This window comes from Colias philodice, chromosome 21 (genome assembly GCF_061535455.1).
Source record: "Colias philodice isolate Cphi_HAF_F1 chromosome 21, ilColPhil1 Martin Lab GWU primary, whole genome shotgun sequence".
Lineage (NCBI taxonomy): Eukaryota > Metazoa > Arthropoda > Insecta > Lepidoptera > Pieridae > Colias > Colias philodice.
In genome coordinates, this window is record NC_143106.1 from 3,382,675 (window position 1) to 3,397,678 (window position 15,004).

Sequence of the window (15,004 nt, forward strand, 5' to 3'; positions counted from 1 at the left end):
AAGTATCGTGTTTTGTTTATGTTTCCTGTTTTGATGTACGTTTACGTCTAGCCAAGACGATCATTATTCAGAATAACTCTTCATGCGATGTTGTTCATGGGAAGGACATCGGTATAGTATGCATATGCATGCAACTAGCGAGCATGTTGGTACGTTGAATGCAAACTGCGTGTTCGGCCGTGTAATAAACAACGCATATTCCTAGTCTAATTGTTTCGTACTATTGCTAGCACATCTAATTGATTGATGAACAGATAATATCTAAAATTCTTGTGCAATTAAACTAACGAGTGTTGCCGCCTCGGCGAACCGATTTTCACGGCACATACCAATGAAGTACCGCAGTGGTATTTAATGCGATTTTTCATAAACTGAATTAAATATGAAAACTATTCGAGTGAAACTAAATTGTTTTGTAGCGATTTGTAATTCATTATCTCGATGCGTTGGTATCTGAATTCCGCGCGTTTATCTAAGTATTTTAAAATAAATTCTTTATTTTCATGTAGGCTGTTTAAATGCGTGTAAATGCGTAAAATATAAAAATGTATTATCATTGATTGATTTCTAAATGAATATTAATACAATAATTTAAATACAAATAATAGGCCTGTGTTGCTAATGTTTGTTCTTGAAAACTTACTAGTTGTAAAGTTACTGAAATTGTATACAAAATTCGTAGAAACCTCTTCACTACATACTTAGGTTACCTATAGCGAGCGACTTTTTTTATACTACCTACCTAAGTTAGGTAGGTAGTATAAAAAAAGTCGCTTTCTCTGTCCCTATGTATGCTTAAATCTTTAAAACTACGCAACGGATTTTGATGCGGTTTTTTTTAATAGATAGGGTGATTCAAGAGGAAGCTTTTAGTATATAATTTATTATGTTTTAGACAAAGCGGGCGAAGCCGCGGGCAGAAAGCTAGCTATATACAGTAGCACCTCGTTAAGTCGAACCTCGATAAGTCAAAAACCTCCAAATTTCGAAAAAATGTCTTGTTCCCTTCCCTTCAAACCCGAAAACCTCCTTTACTTGAAATCTTGACCCTCTGTTAGTCGAAATTATCACTGACTCCCTCCAAGCCATTTTGGCACATATTTTCACTCTATAACTCGAAAAATTAAATTTGACCTCTGTATCTCGAACATAGCAACGTTTTATTTTACAATCTTTATAACTTGATCATTTGGAATTTATTACCTCTATTGTTCGACCAAAAATAAGTTACCGACTTTAATAACTTGCCGACAGTACAAGTACACTATTGTTTCTTAGAAAACATTTTAGGGGTACACGATAATAAATTTATGACTCACGTAAACACGTGTTTGCATTAAGTTTCTAATGACGAAATTAGCGATTCTGTAGCTTAGAAAACCGATACTAATGATTAAGATGACATAGAAGACGTGAATAGTACATGCGCTCCATAGGTTTCCATTAAAGAGGCAAGAACCGCATTGAATACCTTACGAAATTTTATAGAGCAATCCATAGTTTCTCTGAAGAAGAAGAATTTTCTGCTCTTTATAGATTAGACAATGCTAGAGAACAACCAAATTATCTAAAGCAAATAATACATATAATAAATACTTTTTTTAATGCCATATTTTTTATTTTAAAATGATTTGAAATAATGTTGATTTGTCATAAATAAAAACATGTTTGTCACCTCTGCAAGTTGATTTTTAATTTATTTTACCTCTCTTATTCAAAATTTATAAGAATAAAACTCAAACTCTTTATGTCGAAACAAAATCCGCCTAAGTCGAAATCCTCCATAAGTTGAAAACTCTATAACTCGAATTTTTTGGCGTCTCCCTTGATATTCGACTTATAGAGGTGCTACTGTATATAGCTCAATCCACTATCTATAGGACGGATAGTGCTGAATAAATCCGCTCAGAAAATATCTTAGTTTAGTTTAAGAATTACGCTTTCATATTTATGTAATAATTTTAATTTAACTTTTTACCTAAACTAATAGATACATTACCTTCTCCATTAATTATAATTTACTAATTTCTTCAGTCCTTAAGACGATACACAAAAAAAAATCCACTGCTTGGCGGGCGGAGTCTAATAGCTCGCTATCGCGAACGCGGGTGTGCGCGAAGTCATTCTTGCATACTCGCCGCGCTGCCGCTGGCCGACTCGGGACAAACATGTATGGAGTCGTCATACAGTTATAATATTGTTATACATATATTTAATTGTTGATTTATTGGTTTTATTTTCTTGCTTATAAACACAAAATTATCTTCTTTTTAACAACTACTTAGACATTATTAATAATTATTAATTATTATTATTTCGTAATGTTTACTTTATTACAAAATAATACAGGTTATAAATAATCTTTAAAATAACAAAAAATATTGTTACTCTGAAAAATGAAATGGTACCTAATTACGCGGACTACTGAATTGATTTAGATAGAATTTGATGCTGACGTAGATATTACATCATGCCCAGAAATGAAAGGTACTATTTCTGAAAGAAGTTATAAACCCTAATTCTTCTCAGTCAAAGTCAAGAGTGGAAGATATCGCTAATACAGTAAAACTGATGCGAAACTTTGGATGTTAATTTGTATATTTTTTTGTTAGTTGTTACTTAATCACGTCAAGACTACATTACCAATTTTGATAAAATATAGCTAATTGCCTGGATTTACACATAGGATACTTTTTATCCGAACTGAACACTTCTGTGGGATAAAACAGGATTCACGATATAACCTAATTCCACGCGGGCAAAGCCGCGGTCGGAATGATATTTTTTTAAATAAAAAAATTGTTTAAAAAAGCACAAAATATATTGACGCATGTATTTATTTTTTGCACTCTATTATAATTGTAATTATTCATTACAAATAATCAAAATAAAATAGCCAGAACAAAGTTAGGCCCTGGTAGGATAGGTAGGCAGGTACAGCAATGTGAGACGAACACTGGCTTATTTATACCAATAATAATGTATTATAAACATTAAATTAAGTTTACTTTCTAACAACAAAAATACATAATATTAGCTAATGTGAAAACGAATCAACCAATCATCCCACAACAATGAAATGTGCACACAAATATTCATCCAAATCGGTTCATGTGATTAGGAGGAGTGACTGCAGCGCCATCCTCCGGGCCCAATTGTGTTTCCAGATCACCCAGGAACTCAATTTAATATACTTACACAAAATTTTTCGAAATGAAAACTCACATTACTATGTAAATATGAATATAAACCTGTTTTAGTACTAAGCAATTTCCCGCACAGGTGTAGTAAGTATAAATGAAATAAATATCAACATCAAATTCTTTATACAACATACTTATCTACCACCTACTAAGAAATTCTTGAAATTTTTTCGTATTTTTTTAAAATATAATACTACTCCAACGAGCTCCTGTTCCATAATTCCATATTACGTCCACCATACTTCCACTAAGTTCACCATGATTTTTTATTTCTTTGCACTTTGTTGCTTTTTGCTAAAAATGGAATCATGCGATAAAACCAGTAGAGCGTTGATAACATACGTTTTTGACTGAATAAAGGTACTTACGAAGGAGTGGGTTCACATTGTGAACAATCAGTGGGTTTATTTTCCTTCTGGATTCCGGATTTCTGAAAAGATTATTTATGCTATAAATGAAAAAATCTTACACATTCGTTATGTACTTAAAACAGGGGTACATATCAAACATCGTCTATAATACAATTATCATCAAATTTAAAATAAAACCAACTTACTTCATTAATTTGTTCCAATTGTAAGCATTCTTTTTCCTCCAACCTTTCTTCTTGTTTTCTTTATTGTCCCCATTTGTCTCATTTTGTCTTATCGTGTTGTCACCCTTTTTTACGATTGCGCAAGCGACACAAGTTCCCCGTGTGACGGCCGTAGCGGGAATGACTCGTGCAGCGATCGGGGTAGGAAGGTACAGGGCGGCTCTCGCCATATTGGCTGGTCAGGCGCTAATTTCAAGTATTTCTTGTTTATTTCAAAACCATCGCATATTTCAAAATTCTAACACGGTAGACGTATAGGTTGTATATTTTATAGTTAATATCCAAAAAGTCGTAACTTTACGTTTGTTATTTTGAAGATGCCAGAGATTAAAAAAAAATAACAATGAGAACTTTGTATTTTTTTTCTATCGAGAAAATATCATGGAATCATGTTTCTAAAACGGTAGACGTATTGTGTTACTATTGAACTTTCTTGTCAAGAATTTTCATCACGACAACTTTAATAATATAAAAATTACGAAGGTTTAAAAAGGGCCGTAAATGTTAGAAAAATTAATTCATCACCTTAAATTAACAACTTAAACAGCATGATGAAAAACCACTGAAAAACAGTGGAAAATACCGCTAATTTAAAATGTAGGTACCTACACAGTACACATGCTTTTAAAAATAAAACATCTTTTTTAATTCTCACTTTTAAATAACACGCTTATCGTTCTTTAACCTATATTGTATAATGTATTGACGTAAATTCAATTAAAATTATTGTAACTATGTAATAAATTATCATTGAAACGTAGGATATAGGTCTACCTTACATAATACATATTATGTGGTTGAATTTATTATATACTAGGTTTCCGCCCGCGGCTTCGCCCGCGGAGTCAAAGAAAAACCCGCATAGTTCCCGTTCCCGTGGGATTTCCGGGATTGCATCATTTTCCCGGGATAAATAGTAGCCTATGTCCTTTCTCGGGTATCAAAATATGTCTATACCAAATTTCATGCAAATTGGTTCAGTAGTTCAGGCGTGATTGAGTAACAGACAGACAGACAGAGTTACTTTCGCATTTATAATATTAGTATGGATGTACTATTAAGTAATATATTAATGATTACTACAGGTAGATTTTGAGATGTTTTTTTCTATAGGTACCACCACACCCCGGACACTCCATGCAAAATTATTATCGTTTTGATAGTCACACTGTAGAGACTGCAAATGTGTGTGTTAACGCTTTATGGAATTGGCACATTTGTGACTAGCGTAAAAAAAATTCGCGTTTTTCTGATGAAATACATTCGTAAACAGCACAATATCTAACCATTTTCTACGAAAAACGATAGTCACAAATCCAAAATAATAAAATTACTTTAAGTCAATTTGATTAATGTTGTCAATCTTCGTTGCGTATCGTCCTTGCAGAAAAATGTGGCCCATTTTAATCACGATCGTGCGGGGTGAGGTACCTACCTACCTAAGTGTTTAAATTTGGCGGGAGGCGGAGAGTGTCCGTTCTGTAGCGTTTAGCTACTATTATGTATTCCGTCTCTATACCATCGACCACACAACCACTGTGTGGTCGATGCTCTATACTAACCAAACCATAGACGAAGTATGACGTCACGAACAATTATTATTATAATACTGCCAAATGAAAAAGTACTTAAAATTAAATAAAGTAATTTCGATGATTCTGATACACAGAATAAACAAATTACCTACACTTTACTAATAAAAGGCAATTAAAATTAACCAAAGACAAATAGTAGATACCTACTATATAAAAAAGGATTTAATTTCGCATAATATGTACTGCAAAATGAAAAAGTACCTTAACTTTTGACTAAGTAGTTAATTCGGTCGATGATTCTTAAATATACAGAATAAACAAATACATTATAAAAAAGGATTAAATTTCGCATTATATTTAACATGGTTTATGACGTGTTACAAAATTACTTGATAACTAGACCGTGGACACAGATGCCGACTTTTTGTGTGAGCTGCTTTCAAGAAATGTGATTGCGATACCGTTCGCACACGCGATTAGTATCTATATGGATAATAATTAATTTAGAATGGCTAATTGTGATGGAGATGGATGTAGCTATAGTGCTGTCAATATGCCTGTAAGAAAAGGTATATAAGCAAATCTGAATAACTGGCTAATAAGCTGAAAATTGAAAACAATGTCGTTAGTAAATGATTTAAAACTAATACATAAAAGTTTTAAAGTTATTATTTATTCTAGAAAATGCCTGCAGCCGAGCCTTAAAAGTAGGTATCCATTTTGACTATGATTGGTAAGATAAAACTGTTCATAAATGGAATAACATCATCGAATCGGAAAAGGAGAAATTAATTAGTGTTAAATGAACTTTGAAAGAAATTGTACTGTGTTACAAACGTTTGATAGCGATTTTAAATTCTTCCATAAAAATGAAAATGGAATAGCTATTAAACAGCTCTTTAATTTTCATTCACCATACATCTCACTCTAAAGTCAATAAATCGTAAACCATATGAAATAATCGTTAAAATTCCGATACAAATAGCCAAACGTTCAGCGTCGATTACGATTCACTTACTTTACTTGTAAAAAAAACAACAAAGTGTATGTTTCTTGGATCCATCTCAATCCAAGGGGAATAGGTAAGCAGCCGAGACGGCACCGCTATAATTATTGACCGTTTGAGTCGATATTAACACGCTGTCAAGGTCTATAATATTTGTTAAAGTATATGAAGTGATATTATGGATATTTTGGCGAGTCTATTGCAGTTTTTTATGTAATGGTTGATAGATCAAGATAGATCTTAAAGTTTAACAAAAAAAAATACAAAATACAAAAATCTTTATTAACAAAATCGATTTTACCGTTTTGATAGACATAAAAAACTTTTTTTATTTTTTTTATTGGCAATAGGGAAGCGCTTGACCACAATCTCGCCTGATGTTAAGCTGAGATGTGGTCTAAGATGGAACGCGCTTCCCTAGAAGGTACCTGTTCACTCTACGCTTGAAGATACTAGATACAATTAATTGAATATTATTGTATGGAAGGTAAATTGAGATATTTTTATGGGGTAGATAGATAATGACATACCGTCTACAAAATAATTCCTATTTGTTTTTGCGTATTTAAGTACCTTCACCTTTCTATACCTACGTATGAATCTAGTATTTACTCAGCAAGCTAATGATTAGATTTTTTATTCCGCATAGGTACCTATATTTTGAGACATAAATTCAATCCGAAATATGTTATTTATACGCACCTCCTTACAACTGCATCGATATCAAACGTAACATCGAGTGAAATCCTCGCTAAGTACGTCGATTAATCGCTAAACTCGAATTAACATTACGTACGGGATATAAAAACAGACACGCCACCGATATGCAGTAAACAATGAATATACAATGAATATTAAAAAGGCGGGCAACTGGGAAACCGGCGTTTAAGGATTACGTCAATTGCAATCAGTGTTGCTAGTTCAAAATATTAGTGCAATAATGATACAATGTAGGTATTGGTCAATTGGTGGTGTCTATTATAATTGAGTGAGGCAAAGCAATAGATTCGGGAGCTATTTTCGAAATGTTATAAAGACTAGGAAAAACTATAATATTAACTATAAAATAGTCTAGTTCACTAGGTATATAGGGTAAGTCCGGGGTAGTTGGCCATAGTTTTTTCTAAGCTCTATCAAAAATGAAATACTGTTGTTTTGGTGATTGTATTTATTTTTTATTAAACTTTAAAGATTCAGCTATGATATTCTAAACATAAAAGTAATTAATTCCAATAAGATCACCTTATTAATTTAAGTTTTTTAAAAATCACAATTGGCCATCTCCCCCGAGGTGTCCGGGCGTGATGGCCATGGCACTAGAGGTAAGATGGCCATAACTCAATTATAGGCTTACGATTCCTTTTTAGTCCCATTTCATAGTTTTAAGTCTTCTTTATCTTCTTCGCCGCGTTTTCTCGGTTGGTGTCTCCCCCTTTTCAGTTGAAGTCACTGTGGAGACCGCTTTAGAAGCTTTTTCAACAAGCATGTGTCCCGGACGACTGTTAAGCTGTAGTCCAGATTGATCCATATTAAATACGCAGTTAGGAGATAACATCTCATTTTCTTAGATAAGGACGCATTCAAGCAGTCAAAATTATGCATTTACTCCTAATTTAACTGTTCGGCTAATTCGTAAGCTAAAGCGCCTTTACTGTTTAGCTTGCATTGTTTTGAAGTAACAAATTTCTTCCCGTTTTCTTCTCCAAATGAGGTCCCATTGGTCCTTTCTTGATATTATTTTTGAAGTGATACTTCTTTAAGCGTGTTGAGAGTAAAATTTCAAAGTCGCGTCATGACAATACCGTCACGTCTAAGACTAAGACTAAGGTGACGATTTTGGTATCTTTGAATCTTGCCAAAGAAGCTTCACTTGTGACACATGTGCTCGGCACACACACTCTTTTTATTTTTATTCGTCATTCTAATATTTTTATAGGTATTTGGTACTGGAGCCCTGCCGTGCGCACCGATAAGCTATCATTACTGCATTAATAGTTGCTTTTAGCGATTCTTCCAACCTCTCACAGCCACTACCTTTCTCTTGTATTTATTAGGCATCTAAAACAAATATAAAGATAAATCAATTATTTGTACAAAACATAATTTTTATAGTATGTAAATATGGCCATCATATACCGACTACAATTGGCCATCTGCCCTTATATTCCGCGAGAGATGGCCACATCAATATCTAAAACAAATAATGACATGAAACAAATAATTTTGAGGTTATAACGTAGCACTGTTCGTATACTTTACAACAAATACAAATATCACCATTATTTTAAGAAACTAACACCACAGTTGTGAAAAACAGTTGACATCTAAAAAATATTCAAGCTATTCGAATCAAAAAACAAAAGATTTACTTACTTTTTCTTTGTTTTTCACTGAATACTTTGCCGTACCTTTGCCCTCACACACGACGCGCAGCTAATTAAGCGCTAAATAGTGACATCTAGTGAACGAGTCCCTGAAATATTTCGATTGGCCATCTCTCCAGTATGGCCATCTACCCCGGAATTACCCTAGGTATATATAGCATTACAGCTTTTTAAATTAGTTAAATTATTAAAAAAAATCCAAATATAAGTTAAAACCTAGTAAAAATAAAAGTTATTGTTAGTCTGTGAAGACTCATTTTTAAAAATCAATACCTCCTTAAATCTATCAAAATCATACCTATTAACAAATTAATTCCGTAGCTGGTGTCAGTTAAAACAAAGTAACAACACTCAACGGGGATAACTATTAGCGCCGGTTTCAATCCCCAAATCCCCATAGAGGGTTAAATTAGAGGGCGCGATGGTCGTAATCAACTAATTGACAGTTCATTTTCAGACATTTAACCTGTTACCGTTAATATTAATAAAATTACCAGTATAAAAATATATTTTTGTGCAACGAAATATGCAACTTATGACTTACCATACCATACCTATAGCTTTATATTATCTGTGAATAGTATTGACAGATTCGATGAGCGCGTTCGAGAACATTCGAATAAAGAATGGAACGAGAACGCGAAATTAAAAACAAATGATCATTTCTCGATGGCCATAGACAATCGTAATTAAAAATTAAAAATAGAACATCTACACACGGCACTCGAAAACGTGCAACGGTCGAATTCATTTACGTCGTTGTCGGAAATTACTCTTCAATCTGCATACGACAATACATTTAACCTTCGCGCTGGTTCGATGACATCACCGTGACACACGGGCGTATAGAGTATAGATACCGCTTGATAAACACCCTTGTCCCACGCTCGATGTTGGTGAAATACATTGAGGAGCGAAGATTTGATGCGGTACTTTGGCGTACCGGACATGCTGACTATGGCAAGAGGGCGCGTGCAAATTTAATATTAGGTTTTTGACATAGATTTTATGCTTAAGAAGCTTGATTTTTGATCAATGAATGTATTAATTAAAACAACACTAGGTATAATAAATCGTATAGATAAGAAGACATCGAAAATTCATAAAAGACAGTCTCATCATGTAAAACTTCTATCCTATCAGACAATATTAGGAACACTGAGAAACAGAAAAACCTAACATAATTTTCCAACTACCTCTCTACGCAGATAATTAATCACACAATCACATAATCAGCCACATTGAAAAAAAAAATCAAAAACAGCTGCATCAAGGCACAATAGAGCCTAGTGCTTCGTGGCTCCGTGCAGTTGACGTTGCCAATAATTCAGTTGAGCCCTTAAGCATTGATTGACGACGGACCCTCGGTGTACAAGGGCTTAATTAGCACGGCACGGGTGACTCGTCTCCATAAAACTGCAACTCGATGCATTTGTTTTTGTAATGCTTTTGTGATTTTTGCGATTTTCTGCTGTTCGATTGGTGATTGTCTTTTTAAGTGTGGACTTGGGTTGGTGTGTGATTGCATTATGCAAATTATAAAATGCATAAAATATTAAATTTAAAATGGCAATAACTAAATAATAGGTATGGATGGATATTGATTGGACAGCATACAGATATAGATACCTAATTCTATAGTCTAATATTAAATATTTTTAGTAAGTGTGGTGACTATTTAGGTACGGTACCTACCTACTTTTTCACAGTCACTAATCAAGAAATGTCATAGGGTCAAAAAATATTCATACTAATTTCAAAATGTCACGTCATTTAAACATGGAACAAAAAACCACGGAGACGAAAATATGAACAAACTCAAATAAAAAGACCGCGAAATTTTCTGATGAATGCAAAAGCTAATGTGGCGTAAAGACTTAGTATCTTTTTACGTTGGAAAGTGTCTGGTTTTTGGACGCTTACGAATTTGGTAATTGAATTTTATTTTATACGTACGTGATTTTTTGTTGTTTTTATTTTCATTAGTAGTCATTTGATATTTGATTGCAAGTACATAAAACAAATTCATTGAAGTGTAATATACATATAATATGTACAATGTAGTAGTACTGAAGTAGTGAATTATTATAGTAATATTGAAAATGTAGGTAAGTACCTAAGTAAAACTTTTTATACATATCTACCAAAAAAGGAAAAGTTTGGGAAGTTTGGAATGTTCACTTCAATTAACAATTTAAAATTATTTAGGAATTTTCATAAAACTAGTAGGTAGGTAGATATAAAGTAGGTAAAAAGCTATCAATTTTTATTTCCATACCATCAAAGCATAAATCAACAAAATAAGAGAACACAGAAGCATTAATTGAATAAATAGCCGTTATTATCGCGTCCATGAATCACATATCCATATCGAACAGTACGTACTTGTGAAGCAAAAAGGCATTGCTATCATGGTGACCCTATAACTAAACTATAAGCCTTTCTATTACCCGCTATCGGTTGACACCAAGGTCGAGCATAAAGGACTTCTCATGATCCGAAAGGAATCTTTGTTTCAATCAGTTGCGATAATGTCCACTTAAAAAGCGGTAAAATTTAATGATTTATTACCAAGATAGTGTTATGAGTTATTGCATTGGCGCCCATTATAGATTTTGGTATGTTTTATTGTCCGTTTACGAGTTTCGGCGTTTGTTTTATGTGTTTAGGGAAATATGTTGACGGTAAATTATGTGTTATGGCCGTTTAATTTGTGCTGTTTGTTGCTCACATAAATTGTGTTGGATTTACTATGTTATTGTTCGGACGTGATTTTTGTTCTCTGTACCTAGTTTAGATACATTAATATACTTTTAACTCCATACACTTATTAAACTACGTTTTCTTAAAATCAATCTGGGTCTAGGAATAAGTAGGTATAATGTCATCCTACTTTTCATTCGACAGGACCTATATTTTACTCTGCTTATTTTATTTCAAGCCATAACCTTATCAAGCTAAAAATTTTTTTGAATGTTGTATCATTTGATTTAATCATTTAATAAAAGAATTTATCGTTCAATTAATTTATCATAAATAAATCATTCTTTAACAGGTGCGTATATTCCTCGCCATATAAAACATCTAACAAAGATGCTAGATACCGTAATGTGGTCCATATCTGCTAATCAAGTTCACATTACTTAGATAACATCAGTGTCTAGGTCCACTTAGAACATACGTGATGAGCGTAAGACAAAAACTTTAAGTGTTACACAAAATTTATGTTTGGTAGATTTTATCAGTTTTGTAAACTTCATTTGGTGAATGTTTATCTTCTATGCAGTAGATAGATTAATGGTTAAAATATTTTTATGTCTACATAGGATCATAGCAAAGCTAATTAATCTATCGTAGTTTATGGTAAATAGGTACGATATATATTTTAATGATGTTTTTTAAACATTTCATAGAATTCTATCTTGGGATTCTAGGGCATTTATCCAAGCTATTAGCATGACTAGACAAACCATTAAATATACTTACACGTAACAGATAGAACCTTGACAAAATTCACATTAAAGGTCCAGGATATGCGTACGGCCTTGTCACCGAAAACAGACGAGCGGACACCCAGACTTCGCGTCTCCTAGAACTAATAAAAATTGCTAATGTCAAGGAAATCAGATCTGAGTATGGTAATGAGTGATTACGTATTCAATTAGCGTAGTATTCGTTACAGTTTGGCCTGTCCGAAATGTAGAAATACGAGGCGTTGATGGACAGTGCCGTGATGGGAATACGGTGACCCGGACGTTCTCTGTCTGGAGCGTAACGGTCCCTAGTAGATAATGTAATTATAGAGACAACATTTACATATAGCTTCTTCAGTTCTGAGAATGACACAAAGTTCGGTGGATGATAAACACAAGAAGCTCTCTTGTCACAGGTCTGACAATGATATAAAGTTTGGTAAAGTTGCTTTAATACAAAATTTTGATTCGACTTTACAATCTGAATCATCATTAAACATATAGATAACTAGAAAACAAGAATTAATGATCTATCTAGCTGGTATATTCCATATAAAGAACCGAAAATTTATGACTATCCGCACAACTTACTATTAAAAATGTTTACCAATAATAATTTCTATGCTAACGCATTCAAAAACTTGCAAATAACCCTTCATGTTTGACACACTCGCTCCACTATTCAAAGCAGTCATACATAGCATACCTACATAGTAATAACCGATGAAGCAACACCTTCTAAAGAATCATTCAAATCAGTAGCCGCAATACAAGTGCAATTGTTTACAATTTCGTTGTTTTTGCCCGCTTGGAGGCAGTCAACAAATCATTTTGTATCGCGTGCGCTTAAACGCTCAGTATAATATTGGTTCACGAGTGCCAATATGATGTTTATTATATTTGATTTTAATACGCATTTGCGTTTTGCATTAGGTAGTCTGTAATTAAAGAATTAATGTGTTTTGTAAAGTCTTTATGTTACGTTATTAACGTTGCAAATTGATAATACCGAATATTCAATGAAGCTAATGTATGCTGGCGGACCTAAAAATAGACATCACCTGCTATTTTGGGTGACAATGCAATCATGTAGATGCAATTTCAAATTTATGTGCATAAACAGTAATGTAAATAGTGGAATTGTTGATGAATATGTTACATAAGGGAAATATGAACAAAAAGACGGAATATGAATAGAAAATGGTTCTTCTATTGTCCATGTATAAACAAGTCTATTAGTAACTATGTTTCTTCTAGATTTGGTATGTTTAGGATCATATTATGTTAGGAGAGAAGATGCAAATGACACTGCACAATATAAATTGAGGTTATTTCTAAATACGTTGAAGAAAGACGAATATAAATGAAATAGAAATTACCTTTCAAAATCTTTAAAATGAATAAGGCGCTAAAATCATCCATTTTAATGTTTTATTATTTTGAAAAACCTCGAGTCTCATCCTCGCAAGAAAAATTAAATTGCTCCTCATTAGCTCAAATCCATCAAGCCGCGTATTTCTAAGAAATCTACTTTCCCTATAAACATACACTAAAAACCAAACCCTCCACAGTCGGGTAAAAAGAGCAACACGGTTCCACATAACTGCGTACTGTTACAGAATTCCCACCATGACGAACAGTACACTCGCACGGATGAATTATATCCATATTGTACAAGAAAAAAGTAAATAGTAGCGTTGATAATCGCTAATTTTCACTATCGGCTATTCAAACACGTGACGTGGGGTCCAATTAGGTTTTTTCGGCTTTTTTCTCACACGCAACTCGACCCATTTAAATTCAAGTCATCTGTCTAGTATATACGTGGAATGATTATCCACTATTTTGAGAATCGGAACCAGGTCTAAACAAATTAGCCGTAAAGTCTCAAGGTCCCAGGCTTCTGGTAAAAACGTAAATAGAATGATTTAATTGTTTTGATTTTTAACGCCAATTGTTTTGTTTTGCGTTCACTTGATATGGACATCCTGTTTGTTGTTGAGTTTTATTGCTGCCTTGAATTTATTGTTTGGTGTACGAAGTGTGCAATTTAGTCTTATTTATTGTACTGTGCCCTTGTATGTCTTCACATACTCTATTACTAAAAACACAGGACGAATCTCATCAGAAAAGGCCCCGAATTTCAAAGCAGTAACCAAGAATATCCTACTACTTTGTACTACTACTCATAATTTAATTATATCCACCAACCCGTCAGAAATGGCCATACATCCATACTAATATTATATTTACGCGATCAAATGATATTATCCAAATCAATTTTCTACTACATATATATCTGGTAAACGTAGGTACTATTATAGTCATATCAGACAGTACAGGCTACTCCAAGCCACAAAAACTGCAAGCCTCTCACTCATAAGTCGATGTTGCGAGTTGCGATGCATTCCGCCGTCCTCTGCCCGATTCTCAAATACCTACAAGCTTCTACAGGGTGTATAAAAATTTTCAACTTTTATTTTATTGAGTTTGTTTTGTCATATAGGGAAGAGATCTTAATAATAACCACATCGACATCTAATAAATATATCGTAAACATTAATAACTATAAATTTTATAGGATACAGTAAATATTGATTGATTGCTTATTAATGATGACACATTGTATATTTTTTTATTTATGCGGTTAAATTTATCTATAAATAAAAAAGACCAATTGAATTGATTTTGAAAATTTCATGCCTTTAAATATAGGTACGACATATTTTAGCGTTCAATTAACGACTCTAAAATAGCACATCCTATATAATCCAACTACGTCTATGTAATCTTCTAACAAGAATCGTG

The 15,004-nt window shown here is 33.2% G+C and overlaps 1 protein-coding gene and 1 long non-coding RNA gene across 8 annotated transcripts in view; one reads left to right on the top strand and one right to left on the bottom strand.

The window, feature by feature from the left end:
- LOC149478768 (T-box transcription factor TBX2-like) overlaps positions 1-15,004 on the top strand; it is a 97,688-nt gene that overhangs the window by 9,275 nt on the left and 73,409 nt on the right. The gene's annotated exons all lie outside the window — the stretch shown is intronic.
- On the bottom strand, positions 2,820-3,827 carry LOC149478769 (uncharacterized). The gene is made up of 3 exons (XR_016317332.1): positions 3,760-3,827; positions 3,572-3,633; positions 2,820-3,497 (listed from the first exon to the last, which is right to left on the bottom strand). It is a non-coding gene; the product is annotated as an uncharacterized LOC149478769 (long non-coding RNA).